Source organism: Cyanistes caeruleus, chromosome 1 (genome assembly GCF_971803275.1).
Source record: "Cyanistes caeruleus chromosome 1, bCyaCae1.hap1.1, whole genome shotgun sequence".
NCBI classification, from domain to species: Eukaryota; Metazoa; Chordata; class Aves; order Passeriformes; family Paridae; genus Cyanistes; species Cyanistes caeruleus.
The window spans coordinates 42,046,693-42,063,293 of NC_141701.1; the positions used below are offsets into that span (position 1 = coordinate 42,046,693).

The 16,601-nt window shown below is 40.2% G+C and overlaps 1 pseudogene; it reads right to left on the reverse strand.

Annotated features, from left to right (window-relative positions):
* Positions 1-16,601, reverse strand: part of LOC147655457 (chloride channel protein B-like) — a 76,389-nt pseudogene that overhangs the window by 26,900 nt on the left and 32,888 nt on the right.

The following is a 16,601-nucleotide window of genomic DNA, read 5'->3' on the forward strand; positions in this document are numbered from 1 at the left end:
CATAAATATTTGGGTTTATACCCAGCAGTAACTCTGCCCAGCTGGAAATTTGCCTTCCATTCACATTCAGATTAACCTTCTTCACACAGATTCATGTGCACCAACTCTTCATGTTGTTGCTTTTAGGAGCAGATCTGGATAACCTGGTTGCAAGCACAGTCTGAAAGCTGGTGTCCAGTGAAGCAAGCTGGCATCAGCCCCTGGCCAGGTTAGGATGGTCACTGGACTGTCCCACAGAGAGCTGCTGTAGGCACAGGAGGGAGCAGGGTATCCTTTCACCCATCCCACATGGGCACCACCAACGGCACCGCACTGAAACCGAGCAAGGCTGCACTGCTGCTCTTCTGTGCACATAAAGCAGCACCTGGATATAGTGTACTTGCCACAGTATTTTTGTCAGGGGCTCAATTCCACTGTTCATGGCTCATACAGCTGCTTCTCGGATAATGGGATCACACCAAACTCAAAACCCAGCACAGGAGAATAAGCAAAAAAAAAAAAAAAAAAAAAAGAATTAAAATGGTTCTCTGCCATGTTTTCTTAAACCTGACATGGGCTTAAAGCCCAAATGTAATTTTAACAAATCTCACCCACATCTCAACACCTTCTCCCCATCTTTTCTGTGGTAGCCAGGATTCTCCTGAGACAAAGCATGGCCTTGTTACAGCAGCTCCCTTTTTCCTTTGTGCAGACAGAAAAGGATCCAGCTTCCCCCACAAACACTCTAGAAAAGACGGGCTGGATGCCCTCTGATGCAAAAACTTTGCCAAGTCCACCACCTAATGATGTCTGTCAGTAAGAAAGCACCGAGCAATCATAAAACACACAGCTTCTCAAAGAGGCAAGACAGGATGCAACACATGTTGCACCATGTTGGCAAGCTGTTTTTGAGTGAATACTTGTGTCAGCAAGATGAGAAAGGAATCTTTCTGAGTAGTAGTTGCTAGTGCAGGCTCAAACCAAAAGCATCCTCCCAAAAGTCTAGTGATTTTCAAAATCCAAGGTATCATTTTAAAAAAAAATCACTAATTACCCAAATTTTATTAGAGGCCAAACCAAGACCTTGGATCTCAAATAACCCACAAACATGGGTTGGCTCAAATTCTGGATCCAGTGTCTGCGGTGTGGGCTAAGGCAAAACTAGAAGGGAGAAAGAAAAAAAATCAGCCTTGCTCCATGGATCTTTAATATAGGGCCACCTCTGATATACTTTCAAAAAATATAATGAGACCACTATAATATATATTCCAGCCAAAATTCTTGGCTCCCAAAACCAGCTTTATATGGTATGCAATACAGAAACACCCAGGAGACGCTATAAGAACTTTGACAAGGCTAATATTAAGCTAGAACAAAACAGAACTACTGGCACCAACTCCACTCAGCTCTTAAGTAAACTTGTCCCATTAAAAAGTAGCCTCTAAGATATTTTCTCTCTGAAGTGTATAGTAGCTTATAAAAAGCAGGAAGGGTTGCCAAGTCATAGATGTGTTCAAGTACTCCTTACCCTCATTAAGGAGCATTCCCTGGCAGCCAGCAGCTTTGAGTGTTCCAGTGAACCAGATTTTATAAGGGGGGTGTTTACAGTGGTGAGCAATGTAGCTGGAAATCATAGTGCACTGTAGCAGCCCTGTACTAGATACAGCTGTGCTTGGAGCCTTATCACCCAGAGCACAGAATAAAACAGGCAGAGTGATCAATGAGGTTCCAAAAATATAATGAGTATTAAGAAAACAAATCTTAAGCTTCCCTGCTCCATAGGAAGCAGAGCATCCAGAGATGACAGTGCCTAAATACAAATTAGGCAGTGAAATACCACTGAAGAGCCAGGTCTCACTTCCACCAGTCTTGCATATACCAGTATTTACAGAGATGTCTTCACAGTCAGCATGTAGATAACATAGCTTCTCAGTGTACCCACTGACTTCTGCAGCAGTTAGGAGTCACATTCTTTTGTGGAGCTGGACCTTAATGCTGCCCCCACTCGGTTCACTGAAGGGCTGTTCTCACTTCTCCATTCAGTGTGTAACACATTTTCTGCCTAGGGATATTATCCAGACTTGTAAGAGGAATCAACAAGATGATCAAACACAGAAGGTTATATCATCCTTAACACTGAGGAAGAACTAAGAGAAGGTCCACACTTTGACTGTACCAGTGCTGAGGACCTAAAATCACGTGTTCTCTTGAGTCTGTTACTTTTCCTCTCTGCTACTAAGCAGGTGCTGTTTACCAAAGGTTTTTCAGTTTCCACTGAAGAAGGATCCAAATTTATGTGGCATTTAAGCAAGCTGTTAGTTATCTGAATCTTTCACTTTGCATACACAAATATAATTTATCACCTGTTTATAAATACATGCTTGCTACCAGTTCCTACATAGCTGACCTCTGTCCCTGTTTTGAATTTGGGAATCCAGCAATGCAAAGTTTATACATTTTGTGATCTTTCAGAATAATGTTGAACAAATAATATGCAGAACCAGGCACAAATGTAACTGTGTCACTCACACTTCCCCAGAGCAGCAAACCCTCAACCAAGCTGACACAACCAGAGGAAGAGGACAGTCTCTGCAAAATGACATCTGGGTGTAGGCATTTGAAGATAAAAATACTACTGAAGTGTAGCAAATAAGTAGAACTTAAAAACAGCAGAGCTTTACATAAACTGTGGTCACTGAGATAAAAGACTAAAGAAGCAAATAGGCAGGCTCCCACAGCAGCTTGTTAGTTGCAGGATCAGCCAGAGAGAAAAAAAAAGAGAAACCTTGGTCCACGGGGAAAACACATAGGAAGAAAAGTTCATTGCCAGACACCCTTCTGTGGAATATCTGCTCAAGAACTTCTAAAGTTTCAAGGATGCTCAGAAGCAATGAGGAAAGAGAGATAAGGTAACATGTAAAGAAACTGATTTTTTTTGCTATCTTGTCTAAATCTGAGTATTTCCCGTGCTGGGTGAAGTAACAAGATCTAGGGCTTGGAATTCTTACAAAGACTTCATATTAGGCCTCATAATTTGTTTCAATTATTGTATTTTTACTTTAAGAGGCAGACCAGAAATCCCTTGAGTCACTATTCAGAGTTTGGGATGCCCACGCTATAAGAGAGCTGGGGACCAGTCCAAATTCCAGAGGTCTAAGGTGGCTGAATGGTGAAGCTTCATTTGTTTGAGAGGATAACAAAATAATCCAAGAAGTATGCTGGAGAGATGGTACCTGTAGAATGGTCTGGCCAGAACAGCCCTTAAAGATCATCTTCTAGTGGAAGGGTCCCATGGGAAGGACACCTTCCACTAGACCAGGTAGCTCCATCCAACCTGGCCTTGAGCACTGCTAGGGATGAGGCAGTCTTATCATAATAAATATCTTTCTTATGTCCAATCTAAACCTATTCTCTTTTAGTTTAACTGTTGACCTTTACCATATCACTACAGGCCCTGATAAAAAGTCTCTCCCCATCTTTCCTATAAGCCTCTTTAAGTATTAAAAAGCTGAAACAAGGTGTCCCCAGAGCATTCTTTTTTCCAGGCTGAACAACCACAACTCTTTCAGCCTTTCTTCACAGGAGAGGTGTACCAGCCATCTGATCATTTTTGTGGACCTGCTCCAAGAGATCCATGTGTTGAGGGATCCAGAACTGGATGCAGTGTGCCAGCTGGGGTCTCACAAGAGCAGAGTAAACCTGCTGGTCACACTTCTTTTTACGCAGTACAGGATACAACTGGATTTCTGGGCTGCAATTGCACATTGCTAGCTCATATCTGCTTTTTTGTCAACCAGCATCCCCAAGTCTGCAGGGCTGCTCTCAGTCCATTCATTACCTTGTCTTTACTGGTGCCAGAGATTGCCCCAGCACAGGTGCAGGACTTGAATGAATGTCATGAGTTCCATGGCCCACTCCTCCTGCCAAGGCCCCCATGATGACATCCTTTCCTTCAAGCAGATGAACAGCACAACTCAGATTTTCATCATCCACAAACTTGCTGAGTCCCACTGTCTGTGATAGTTTCTGGGGTCTGCCTTTTTATCCTTCTTAAAAACAGTTATGAAGTTTCCCTTTTTCCAGGCACTGAAGACTTCACCTAACTGTCATGACTTTTTGAATATGATAGAGAGCAGCTTAGTAACTACATCTGCTCTTTGAGATATATATCAACCTATTCAGGCTATGTCTAAGAGGATTTAGGCTAAAACTTGGCAGTCTGTAAAGTGTCTAGCTATAAAATCCTTACCAAGTTGTGTTGCTATGTATTTTGATTTAGAGTATTGGTATAGTCTGTGATCAGGTTATCCAGAAAATTTCTTTAATGTGCTTGGAGAGAAAAAAAGGAGTGGGAGGAAAATGAAATTTTATATATATATATATATATATAAATGTATATATATATATGTCCTTCAAGTGAATAGGACCTCACTCTGAACCAAGAAAGCAGTTATAATTCTTTCCATGGGCTTGTCATCTAATTGGAATACCACGGAAACTTTATGGCTTCTTCCCCTCTGTTTTATCTGCCGTGGTACATATAGAAGTCATCCATAATGTCACAGATTGTTTTTATTTCCTCCTACTGCATTGCTGGCAATTTTTCCTCTCATGATTAATACAGTTAGATTATACCCAGCATTCAATGTGCTTGTTAAAACCTTTCAGACATGGCTGCATTTGGAAGAAAATGTGGACAGAGTGAGTCGCCAACATTTTATTTTTCTAGAGGGTCATTTGAAGCTAAAAGATTGTCCAGCAGACCTCAACACTAGGAGAAAAGTGAAAGGATAGGTTGAACATGTCACCAGCCATCCTGTCCAGCATGACAGCCAGCACTGTCAGTGGGGAGGACTGGACATCATTTTGAACTCTCCCTAGGGAAAAAATGGAACAAAGGAATTTGCATTTTTTTCGTATACCTGGAGATGAAGGCACAGGACTACCTGCTTCTTTCACAAGAGGATGGAAAGAAACTCAGTCCACTGAAAAGGGAAGGGTGCTCCCCTCCTTTCCCAGATATAGGTCATCAATCAGCGCTTCCACCAGAGAATCTTGGCTGGTTCAGTGACATTTCCCACTCCCATCCCTGTCAGTTTGAAGCATGGCTCTTACATTAAAAATCACATCTGATTCCCATATTTCAGGTGGCTTGTGATAATTCTGATGTAGAAGAGGATAGTAAGTAGAGATGAAGTAGCTAGATTGCTTAAAATAGCTTGGCATCGTGACAAATATTTAAAAATGCAAACAAATCCAAATATTTTTGCTTTCTTGCTGAGCTCAGGAGATATAAAATTGTTTTCCCTTACCCCTGCTTTCTGACAGAATAAATTCCTTGTACAAACATTGTCTTGAAGGATGCCAGAAAAGAGATGAAGCAGCTTCCAACAGAAGCCCATTTCAGGAGACCAAGCAGCAGGAACATCAGTTACCATGCAGAACAATGTTGGGCAGTACAAGGCATGGTGCAGGCATCCTTGTCCCCACAATCACAAACCTATGAATTGGCATGAAGTTCTGGTTGTAGAAAATCATGTGCACAAACTATGCTACCTCACCCAAAACACCTCTTCTAAGTATACTTGTCCTTTCTTCCTATGTAGTGACTGTATGTTCAGATGAGTGGTGAGGTATGTAGTATGTTTTAATACTTTATTACCCTTGAGCTAATTGGTTTTACCCTCATGGCTGCATATAATCACTATAACTAAGCACAAAGCTAGACCAAGTTCACCTGACCTGCTACTGCAAATGTCTAACACCTGTGTTGGAAGCCACTTAAAGCACACCAATACAACTGCCTTTGAATAAAGGATTCGAGTGAATCCTCCTACACAAAATAGAGAGTAATGTGAATGTAATTATTGTTGTTTAGACCCACAGTAAAGTGGGTCTCACACTCAAAATCAAGTCAAATATTTTGCATGGTGAAAACCACTGCACAGAAATAGTCTCCTCACAATACCTTACTAAGGCTTTTTAGTAAATATTGCCATCTCCTTTCACATCCCACTATTTCCCCTATTATTGCATCCCCTTAAACAGGTTAGTGTAATTCATTAGCAATTACCCTGGGACTAAATTTGCAACCCTTCCTCATAAGACTAAGAGGCTTTTGCTCAGGAACTTTTCTCCAATTCAGACAAAGTGAATTACAGCACATGGCTATTTAATAGACCTCATCAGTTGGGGATTGTCAAGCACTCCAAAAACCTACATTCAAAGAATGCCAATAAACACATTTCTGCATGATAAGCTGTAGGAAATTTATCCAGACTTAAATTTTCACCCTCCTTTTGTCTCTGTTCTGGTTTGAAAAGATAACATTCGGGATGATTTAAAGCATATCCCAACAAGGGACTCATATGGCATAGTCAGTCATGTACAACAGAGTCATGCAACTGTCCTTTCTGCTTGGACATAGCCAGAGATTTCCAATAATACCACAGCATTCTTTGAATTTCTCTTTAAACCTAGCATTCAACTGTTTTATTAAAAAGCAGGAACATGTCAGTTGAAAGGAAAACAGCAACTGTGGGATTTTTAAGAATTGTTTCATCGTATCTGCTGCAACTCATTCACACAGATGGATTCTCCTTTATTGTGGATTCCTTTAAAGGTTTTTTAAAGTATCTTGCTACAGGAAACTCTCCTGGAATAAAACCAACAGTAAAAATCACTATAAAAAGCTATAAAAGCACTCTGAAACTTTAAATATAAAAACTCTTGAAACTTAAACTCTAAAAAATCACTTCCAAGTGATTGTTTTAACCTATACAGAATATCTTCAGAGCAGCAAGAACCAGAACCTGGCTCTCCAGTCATCTCTTCTTGCTTTTCATCCCATTTTATCCCTTCTTCCTACCCTTCTGTCCTCTAGGAGGAACAGTCAAGCTGACCTGGCCCAGACCCTCCTCCTTTATTGTCAGAAACATTCAGCCAGCATTTTACATCTGTGACTGAGAAACCCTGAGGCTTGTGCATATTTTCCCCAGCCCTGCAGCCTTCCTGAGCACTGGGACCTGGAGGGAGGATGGCTCCTCTCTACAACAGCACTCTGAATGCTTGGAGCAAGTGCCTCAGCATTCAGCATTGGACTTCACTTCCTCCAAGGGTTAATGCCTGCCGAGCAGAAATGCTGTTTATCTTTGGCAGACTAGGATGGCTGAGGTCATTTTTAAAAAGACATGTTAAAAGCATTTTGAGCAATATCTTTTGTACGTAAGTAAATTTAAATTTTGGCCACGGTAGTGCCGGTGGAGTTCTGAACTCTCACTATAGATGGAAATTGGAGAGGCAATTTCTGTGATACAAAATTTTCTTGGATACAGGCAATACTGGAGCAAAAACATAAAGAAAATGTACAGATGACTTAGAAATCAATGATATAGTTGAAGCATAAGCATAAAAACCAGATAAAATCATTTATAAAATTTCAAGAAAACTTTGCATGAAAATTTAACCTATTATGTGATCTTAAGATAAAGTGAAGTTGTACACTACTTATAGATCAACTTATTTATGAACCCCAGCCTAAAGCAAAGTCTTACCTGAAAATTGACTTGATTTCACATCCAATTACTTAGAGACCTAGAGAAAACCATTAATTGAGAGTTCAAATACATTCTGAGAAAGGGAATTGCACCAAAGAGTCACACACAAAAGATGCAGTCATTCATATAATAAAAAGTACGCTGTCTTAGTGCTGAAGAAGAAGGGAGAAATGATCAAAACCTGCAGCTAAAACCCCAGTCTATTAATGACAAGGACGATGGCAATTCAGCAGCAAAGTTCTCCTTAGGGTATCTTAACAAAAATCACAGAAGCAGAAGTTAACCCAAGAACTGTGATAGATTGAAGTCATCCCATACAAGCACATGGACAGGCACGAATCTTCATGCAGACATATCTGTGCTCTTCATAAGGCTTTATTGGTATTCCCTGTTTAGAGAAGGGCCATCTGCTCCCTGCTGAGAGAGACAAAATGCAGAGCCTCGGGATTTGGCTGCATGAGGAAGTTCATGCTCAGTGAGCTTGGGTGTGAGTTTACTGCATATTAGCTACTCTGCACTAACTGCCCATTTGGGTACCCTTGGTGCTTGGGAAGTGAAAAACAGCATATTTCACCTTCAAAAAGGAGCCTGCCTAACTCACACAAAAGCACTCTTGATGCTAACCTGCACAAAAGCACTCTTAGTGGGTACTAGAATCATCCACCCAAGGAAATTAGTGCCAACTAGCAGGCTGTAAATCCCTACTGGAGCTCCCTGCATGTTAATTCTCCCAGCAGATAGGCCCTTGTGAGCCCAGAGCAGCAGCCAAGCAAGCCCAGCCACAGCCCAGCACTATCAGGAGCCCATGTGGTCCAGGGCTGGAAGCTTATACACCCTCTGCTTTAAAAATACCTGAATACAAACCAGTTCCTAAAGATCCTCAGAAAGGAACAGGTTATGCAGATGATTACAAAAGAAGAGAGAAAATATAGGTGACAAAAGCAGAGAAAGGAGGGAGGGAAATTGGGAGCAATCACAAAACACCTACAACTCTTCAGCCATAAAGCATGATGTTTCATTTATCGATATTCATTCCAAGACTGCATTCTAGGGGCTGCTCTTTAGGATGCAATTTGCTCTCAGTACATATTGCCAGATTATTTTTTTTGTTGTTTTTTTGTTCCTTTTGATCCTACGGGTGAGACAGGCTGTGCCAAAAATGTCTTTGCCTAGGGCACCCATCTATGCAAAGCCAGCAGCTCTAATAGGCGCTGGAAGCACTCAGCGCTGACACTTCATACATCAGCAGCCTAGTAAATTGTACCTATTTTTTTTTTTAATAATCTCTCTATATACAAAATCCTGAAAAATGTCATTTACACACAAAGAGACCACAATTAATTTATCAGCATAGTTATTCAAACCTCTTTAGACATCATCTTTGTCACCAGAGGAACTTTTCAACAACCCCCAATAGTCTTTCGTTTCTCAGGCCTCCACATCATTATAATCTATTAGGCACCTTCATGTTAGCTCTGTTTTATTATATAACACATAATTATGCATTTCATTAACAGCATCACCAGGCACAGTACATCAAAGAGAGAAATGCAGCTGCCCAGGAAATTCAAAAAGATGCAGTTTACTTAAAGCTCACTGTTAAAAACCTCCCCCACTTTCAGTTAAATTGTGACTAACATGTTTCAAAGATTTTACTCTGGCTCAGAGAGCAGAGTCCAAACAACCTCATTAGACACAAGGCTGCTGACACAGTGAATATTCCCTGAAGCCTTGATATTTCCAATAATGCAAATGAAAAAAAAATCATCAGCTAGCTACATAGTGCAAATCAATTTTCTTTCTTCTACTGAAAACCCACTTAGCCAGAGATCTCTCTTGCTACTTGCAGTCTACAAGGAGAAATGCAGAAGTCAGGGCCCATCAAAAAGACAAAACATATATATTTATTTTGTATTTTAATTAATTTTTCATTATATTATATGTTCAAATAGAAGAGATGTCTGGCCAACTGAACAAAGGAAAGGCAAAATCTTCTTCCTTCAGAAAATATAAAAATCATCATCCTTGGAAGAAGTAAACACCCCAGAAGAAATAATTTTGTCATTTTTCACAAGGTTACACTAAACTAAAAAGCTTGGAATTAAGAAAACATTTAGGAAAAAAAAAAACAAGTAGCTGCAGGACAAAGGTACAAGACAGTACATATGGGAGAGCAAGTTTAAAAAGGGGGTGGATGGGAAAGGACATGAAGTCTCGGTACCACCAGCCAAATCAAATAGTTTTGGAGTTGAGGCTGCAGCTGGCACGATACACTACCTCTGAGCACCGTTTCCCAGTCTTCTCCCAGATTTTGTGGAAGAGTACACACTCCCCCTGGAAAGCACCTTTCAGTTCTCGAGCATACCAACCAGAAGTTCCCTCATTGGAAATTTTTGCTCCTATTTATAAAAGACACCAAGAAAAAATTCTTCATGGTCAAGAGAACATTTCCAAAGGGTGGAGGGCTTGTAGCAAACAGAAAACTTTTGATCATTCTTCTCTTGGAGAAAAAACGAAGAAAGCTGCAAGCTAATCATTTGATGTAAAGAATGGAAGGAGACTACTATTCCCTATTCACAGAAGTTAAAAGAGCTGTGCATGCAGCTTTCTTGAGAATAGGAGTTTATGGAAATAACATCAAATAGGATTAAGTTACTTGTATTGTCACAACCATTTCATAGACAATGTAGATCTGCATTTCAATTTCTTTAATCTCGGTCTTATCATCTGCTGGCCCTCAGAAACCTGAGTGTTGGAACACTTGAGTCACTTTAATTGCCACTTAATAATGTCCTGACAAACTATGAATTAAAATGCCGTTATCATGATCCACTATTTCCATCTGGGATTATGCCAAAAGAGGCACCTTCTTCACATATCGATACAACTGAATACTCCCTTCCTGAACTTGCATTAATCTCTCTCTTTAAAACAAAGTGAAAAATATTCCTTTCCTGTGCACTTCACCTTTAAAGAAATCCTTTATAGTCTTAGGACTACATTCATTAACTCAACTTGCTTTACTGTCTCCTTATCACTCACCACCATCACCGCTAAAAATTTTTGGAAAAGTGGGATGCTGCATTACAGTAAACATAAATCTCCTGAAAAGTCACAATTGTCATGCTAGCCTGAAAAGTCATGCACTGAAGTTCCCTCACCCTGCTGAAAATGATTATTTCTTGCAGCCTGAGGCACACGAAGCTGTGCATCACACTCTACAAAGGGCGGCACACCCAGCGTAGGTTCACTGTGAGGACGTCCTGCCAAACCCTAGTGCCAGGAGGATTGCACAATTAGTGGGATTCTTCCTCTTCCAGAACTCAACACCATTAACTATTCCAAGCCATTACAAGGAGTAGGCAGCCTCTAGTACCCTAGAGTTTAACTGCTGCCAAGACAGAGCACGAAAAAATATCTCAGTGCAAAGGCACATACTTTTTAAGGGAAGTAGTTCTAATGAATCACACTGGTGCACTACTTCTTAATTTAACTTAATTTGTAGTGTTAAGTAAGCTCTCATGCCAGTTTTCTCTGATGTGAATTTAAATATTTTTGTGAGTTTTCCTGAAGCCAACCAGCATTTTGTTGACGATTGTGTTGGTAGAAGAGAGAACATTTTTTAAAGAACTAGTACAGAAGTGGGACATTGACTGCTAAAAAGAACACAAAAATACTCAGCACAGCTAAGTAATCCCTGGAAACATATCAAAATCCTTTGAGTTTCAGTCCTTGGGAACTTGATGGAAAATGCTATGCAAATGCTTGATTTCTCATTTCAGTCCCTCAAGGCCTATAAATACACCTGTTTTGACAGGTTGTGGCAATGGATGCAAGTGATATCAGAAACAGCGTTGGTGATAGCAGTGACTCCTGCCAAGATCCCCTGGAAAGACATCTATCAGTGATTTTTTTCTGTAATCTGGCTCTTCACCTTATGTACACAGCAGACATGAAACCCCGAAAGGAGGTTTGAAAGCTGTCTAAATCTGTGTCGGAAAGGTAACACTGCTGCGTGTTGTGTCAAGTGAACTTTCTATTAATAAAAAGAGCAGCATTGTGTATGTGTGTTGCTGAATATGCCCGAACATTCAGCAGGCTCACATATTAAATCTTTTCAGAACAAGCTCTGTACTGTGTAACAACCCAGATAAGCAACCTGTTACTTTTTTAACTGACAGTATTGCAGAATGCTTTTAATTATGATTCATGACCATTTTTTTAAATAAAGTAGACAACTGCAGTGCATCTCTGTCATATTTAAGGGAAGCTAAAACCAACATCTTCAGAATGCCAGAATTCTTAATGTCCCCAGCTCCTGAGGTCTAGAAAAGGCTGGAGAAGAAAGAGACACTTGACTACAGACAACTGCAGACTATTTTGATAAACACTCTACACCACAGGCTGAGAAATGCATTTCAACTTTAACTTCACTGGGAGATCCAACCTTAAATAACAGAAAACTTGCAAAATCTTATTGTTGCCTAAATGAGCATAGGTATTCATTCACTGCCAGTTTCTTAAAGAACTGCATTACAAAACCTGAGGTCCCGAAACCATTCCCCATCCCCTTCTCTGTGAGAATAGTTTCACTTATTTCATTTTCCAGAAAAGCTACTGCCAAAAAACACACAGTGCTCTTCCCCTAGTTGGAGTAAATTCAACAGAAAATAGTAGGACCTGGTGTATTGAACAGTTTGCTGGTTGCACGTTGTTACTCCAATTATTTTGGCATTAATTTGAATAAGACTAGAATCTGTACCACACTTCATCTCCTCTTTGTAAAAAGTTTGCTATCTGAAAAAGTGTTAAACATACCACTGGGCACCTCACAACAGGCAGTGGAAGGAGAGCAAACACTTACCCTGTTAGGAATATCTGCCGGCTTGAAGATTTTGAAAAATTGTTTTACTAGGGTTTAATCTTTTCATTAGAAAAAATATCAGGCAGCTCAGTAACAGAAAGCTAGGCCCTGTCAAAACAACTTCTGTGAACCATCTCAGGTGTAATCAGAAACAGTAAGTGATCTCTAAACTGTTTAAGTGTGACAGGCTGATGCATTAAACAGCCTAGCACTGGGAAGAACCTGCCAAATTATTTTCCAAATAATTATGTGCTTCCTCTGCCTTCTATACGGAAACATGATGTGAAAAATCTTGAATACTACTCATTTGTCCCAGCTTCTACAAAAGATTTTCCTTTCCTCACCAAAATCAGATGTAAAAGCAGCCTTGTGGCATTCTTTCATGAGGAGTTAAATGAAGACTGTGGCCATGGAGAGAATCCAAAGCTAAATTCGCTATTGAGTAATCCTGCTGGAGTAACAAAATTAAGGCACCTATTTCTGAACTATTTTTAAGCAACTAAGGAGGAGAAAATCTGAACTTGCCTGTTGGGTGGGCACATATGCCTTCCTGCCCTTCCAGTAAGGACTCTGTAGCACATGCCTTGTTAGCCAGCAGTGAAAAAAATAGCTCCCTGATCCAGAGCATGCACATGTGTACTCATTCTAAAACAAGGGTCAGAACATTCTCTCATCTACACCTATGTAGCACAACATGACCTGTCATGAGCCTCTACTGCATTCTCACGCAGCAGTGCCTCTCCTGGCAGAGGGTGTGCTCCCTATCATTTTTGCTCCACATCTGCTCCAGGAGCACAGTGTCCCTTCCACGCCCTTCCATCTTGAGCAAGTCACAGGAAGGCACAATCAGAAATCTCCCAAGGTCTGTGCTGCCAAAACGTGCCGTGAGGATGCAGTCATTTGTTACAGCCAGTTCTCCCTTCGTCTGTTGCCTCCTGAGTGTTGCATACACTCTGCTAAACAAGTGGGAGAAAGGGAAAAGTATGACTCAAGCCTTCCAAATAAATTATCTTTTCTTTAAACAAGGGTCAGACTGAGGAACAGGGTGAAATGGGAGCAGTATAACTAGAGTGACTTGATGTCAACCATTTGCTATATGATCTAAAGCACAAGACAACACAACTCCAATCATCTTCACAGTCTGTGCAACTTTGTCCTCTCTAAAGTCAGGCACTGCTGCTTCACACATTGCACCAGCAACTGCAGAAACCACCTGCTGCTGCACAACTCACCAGTGGATAACAACCTGGCTGGCCACCGCCAGTTTGGGGTGTTAGTGGAATGTCACCCTGAGAATTAAAACTTCTGATCTTGTTTTCATAGTTTCTAGCCACTTTCCCAGGAAAGTGACTATAAACATAGATGTTTATACATTCCATTAAAGAAACGTCTTTTGATGGACATTTCTCACGACCAGTGTGATTGGGAAGGTGGTAACCTAATTATCTGGTAGTTGCCAAGAATCTATAAATACTGAAACAACAAAATAAATCACTCTCTTTTTTCTGTCACACACACTGAGTTGTGTCTGTGTGAATCATTTCATGTCCAACAGTGACAGTGGGGTTTTGTTCTAGAGATACAAGAAAAGAGGTCAGATCTGGCTCTGCAGGCTTGCCCGAGACGCATCCATCAGGCACTCAAGACTTTTTCCATCATCACTCTTTCATATTTCACAATGAGAGAAGAGCTGTCATTAGGACAGATCCCACTGGATGCCATTTATGCTCCTCTTTTCCTCAGTGCTTCTACTTTTCCACGTTCTTTCATGGATTCCCTTTGATGCCCATCGCCATTCAGTCTTGTTCACAACAGCAGCACACCTTTCACCCGGGTTCACCACCATCACCATGTGTCCCAAACCCAGTCTTATTCCTCTTCCAAAAGAACAGAGGTCATGTAGAAACTAGCAACAAAACCTGTTGCTCTGCCCAAGAGAGGCCCATAGTCCTTCCTTACAGATTTACCTCTCTCAGGAGGTAAATGAGATGAATAACAAATGAGAGGTAAATGAGATGAATAAATGGTAGGAGCCTCCATCCCACCAACACACCGTTGCTGGCCAGCCCAGCAGCTGCTGTATTGTGTAACCACTGGCTCCTGTTTCAGCAGGGTCCAATATTCAAATGGCCCCAAGCCCCCATTCATCAGAGCACCCAGTTACATGGGAAGTTTCAGTCAAAATTATTATGAACCCCTCGGGCCAGAAAGAGAAGAGAAAAAAAAAAAAGGTTTATTGTGGTAGCTTTTGTTCCAGGGACAAACAATTTTCTCAGAATTTGTCAAAAACACTCTTGGCAACATTATGAAGGTTTTAAAGTTAAAAATATAACAAAATCTAATGGTTTCAGATGCTTTTCATGTCAATGTAATTGGAAAATACCTTTAATATGGAAACAAATTAAATTTGGCAAAGAATTAGTACTTAAGACATCCCAATTGCATTTTGTAATTCAAAAAAGCTGAAAACAGATAAGATACTGTGAATTAAAAATAACCTCTGCATGTTAAATTCTCGTGAATTTTCATTAAGGTTTATGTTACATGTCCCAAATGTACCATTGTATGTTGTAATACACTACATCCCTTTATTTATAAAATGCTTTCAAAGCTACTGATAGCTAGAGCCAGAAAAATGACTATATAAAAACGTTATCTTCTCAAATTACAACTTCATTTCCAATGTATGTATTTAAAAGAGAGATGCAATCTCAATTTCAGTATTTCAGATGCACAACTGAACTTTCAGTGCCAGTTGAATCCATGTACAATTCACTTGTGTCTGTTTATTTTACTGATAAAACCTGGTACCAAAGCTGACACTGCTATGTTAGAGATTGAGCCGGATTCTCTTCTAATTTGTTAATTACCTGCAGGCTAACCAAATGTCCCATAGTTGCAGTTCTTCTTTACAGATGATAAATGAAGGAATCAGAGGGGACTTGTTCTGACCTTCTTGAGCTGGGTTCACAAGGCTACCATCCAGAAAGAAAAAACGGGGTTCACTTCATTTTCCCTACAAGCATACATCTTTTATAAAATGATCCAGTGACCCTAGAAATTGTTTATCATCCCTGTAGAGCAGTATTTTTCAGGTTAGAACCCAAGAAGCTTTCATTTGAAATGCTGTATTGTCATCTCTTGAGAATTTTAAAATTGGATTTGGCTTGGCCTCTCAGATCAAACTACATCTCCCACGATGCACCGTGTATTAGGCCTCCTTCTTGAACATACCAAGAAAGTTTCTTTGGTGTTTCATGACAAATATTTAATTCCTTAAAGAAAAATATTAACGTGGAACAACAAAGTCTGTAGCAAGACAAGTTTGGTTTTTTTGGTTTGCATTTTTCAGATGCTCAGCTTTCTGATGAAATGTCCAAGGTTTTTGTCAAGAAAAAAAAAATCTGAAGTCCTCATTTTTGGTCAAAAATAGAGGAGAAGCAAATTTTTTGAAATCATTCTAAACCAGGTGGTGGTGAAAAAAACAAGCTCTTGCAGACTTCAGTGTTTACCATCACTCAAACCACTGAGTTATTTTACTACCTTTGACCATAAGATCATATTAATCTTAATAAGATCTTTCACATGAACAAGAAATTCATGTATTTCAAACCAGCCTGTTCTCCTGCATCCTGAGGAGAGAATTTTTCTCCTCACACCTCAGCAAGCTGTAATCCTTATCAAGGGGAGGGTCACACTTTGGATGGCACTATGAGTTTGGAAGGGAAGTCTCTTCTCTTCAACTAGCCAGATGTAACACCATGTTTTATGTGCTGAAAACAAGACTGGTTTCTTTTAAAACCAAAAGGACTGATTAAATAATTTAGTTTGACATCTTGCAAAATATACTGCTTCCTGTAATTATTCATGCCATAAGACCTGCCCTGGAAACTTGTCATGGACCAAGATCCAATAGTCCCCATTTTCTGAGTCTCACAGCACAGCTGTGGCACAACTCTTGAACCCCAGCACATCAGGGCCAGCTACTACTCCATTTGCAAGAACATAAAGGCACTGGTACAGAAGCCCAGCTTTGTGCAAGCACTCACTTTGACTATTTAATAATTTACAAAAAAAAAAAAAAAACAAAAACAGGCTTAAAACAAAGTGGGTGGAAATTATGCATTACAGAAAGGCACCTGCACTCTAGTTGAGTCTAAAGTCAGCCTTTGAAAGAGTTTTTTTTATTGCTTCCTTCATGG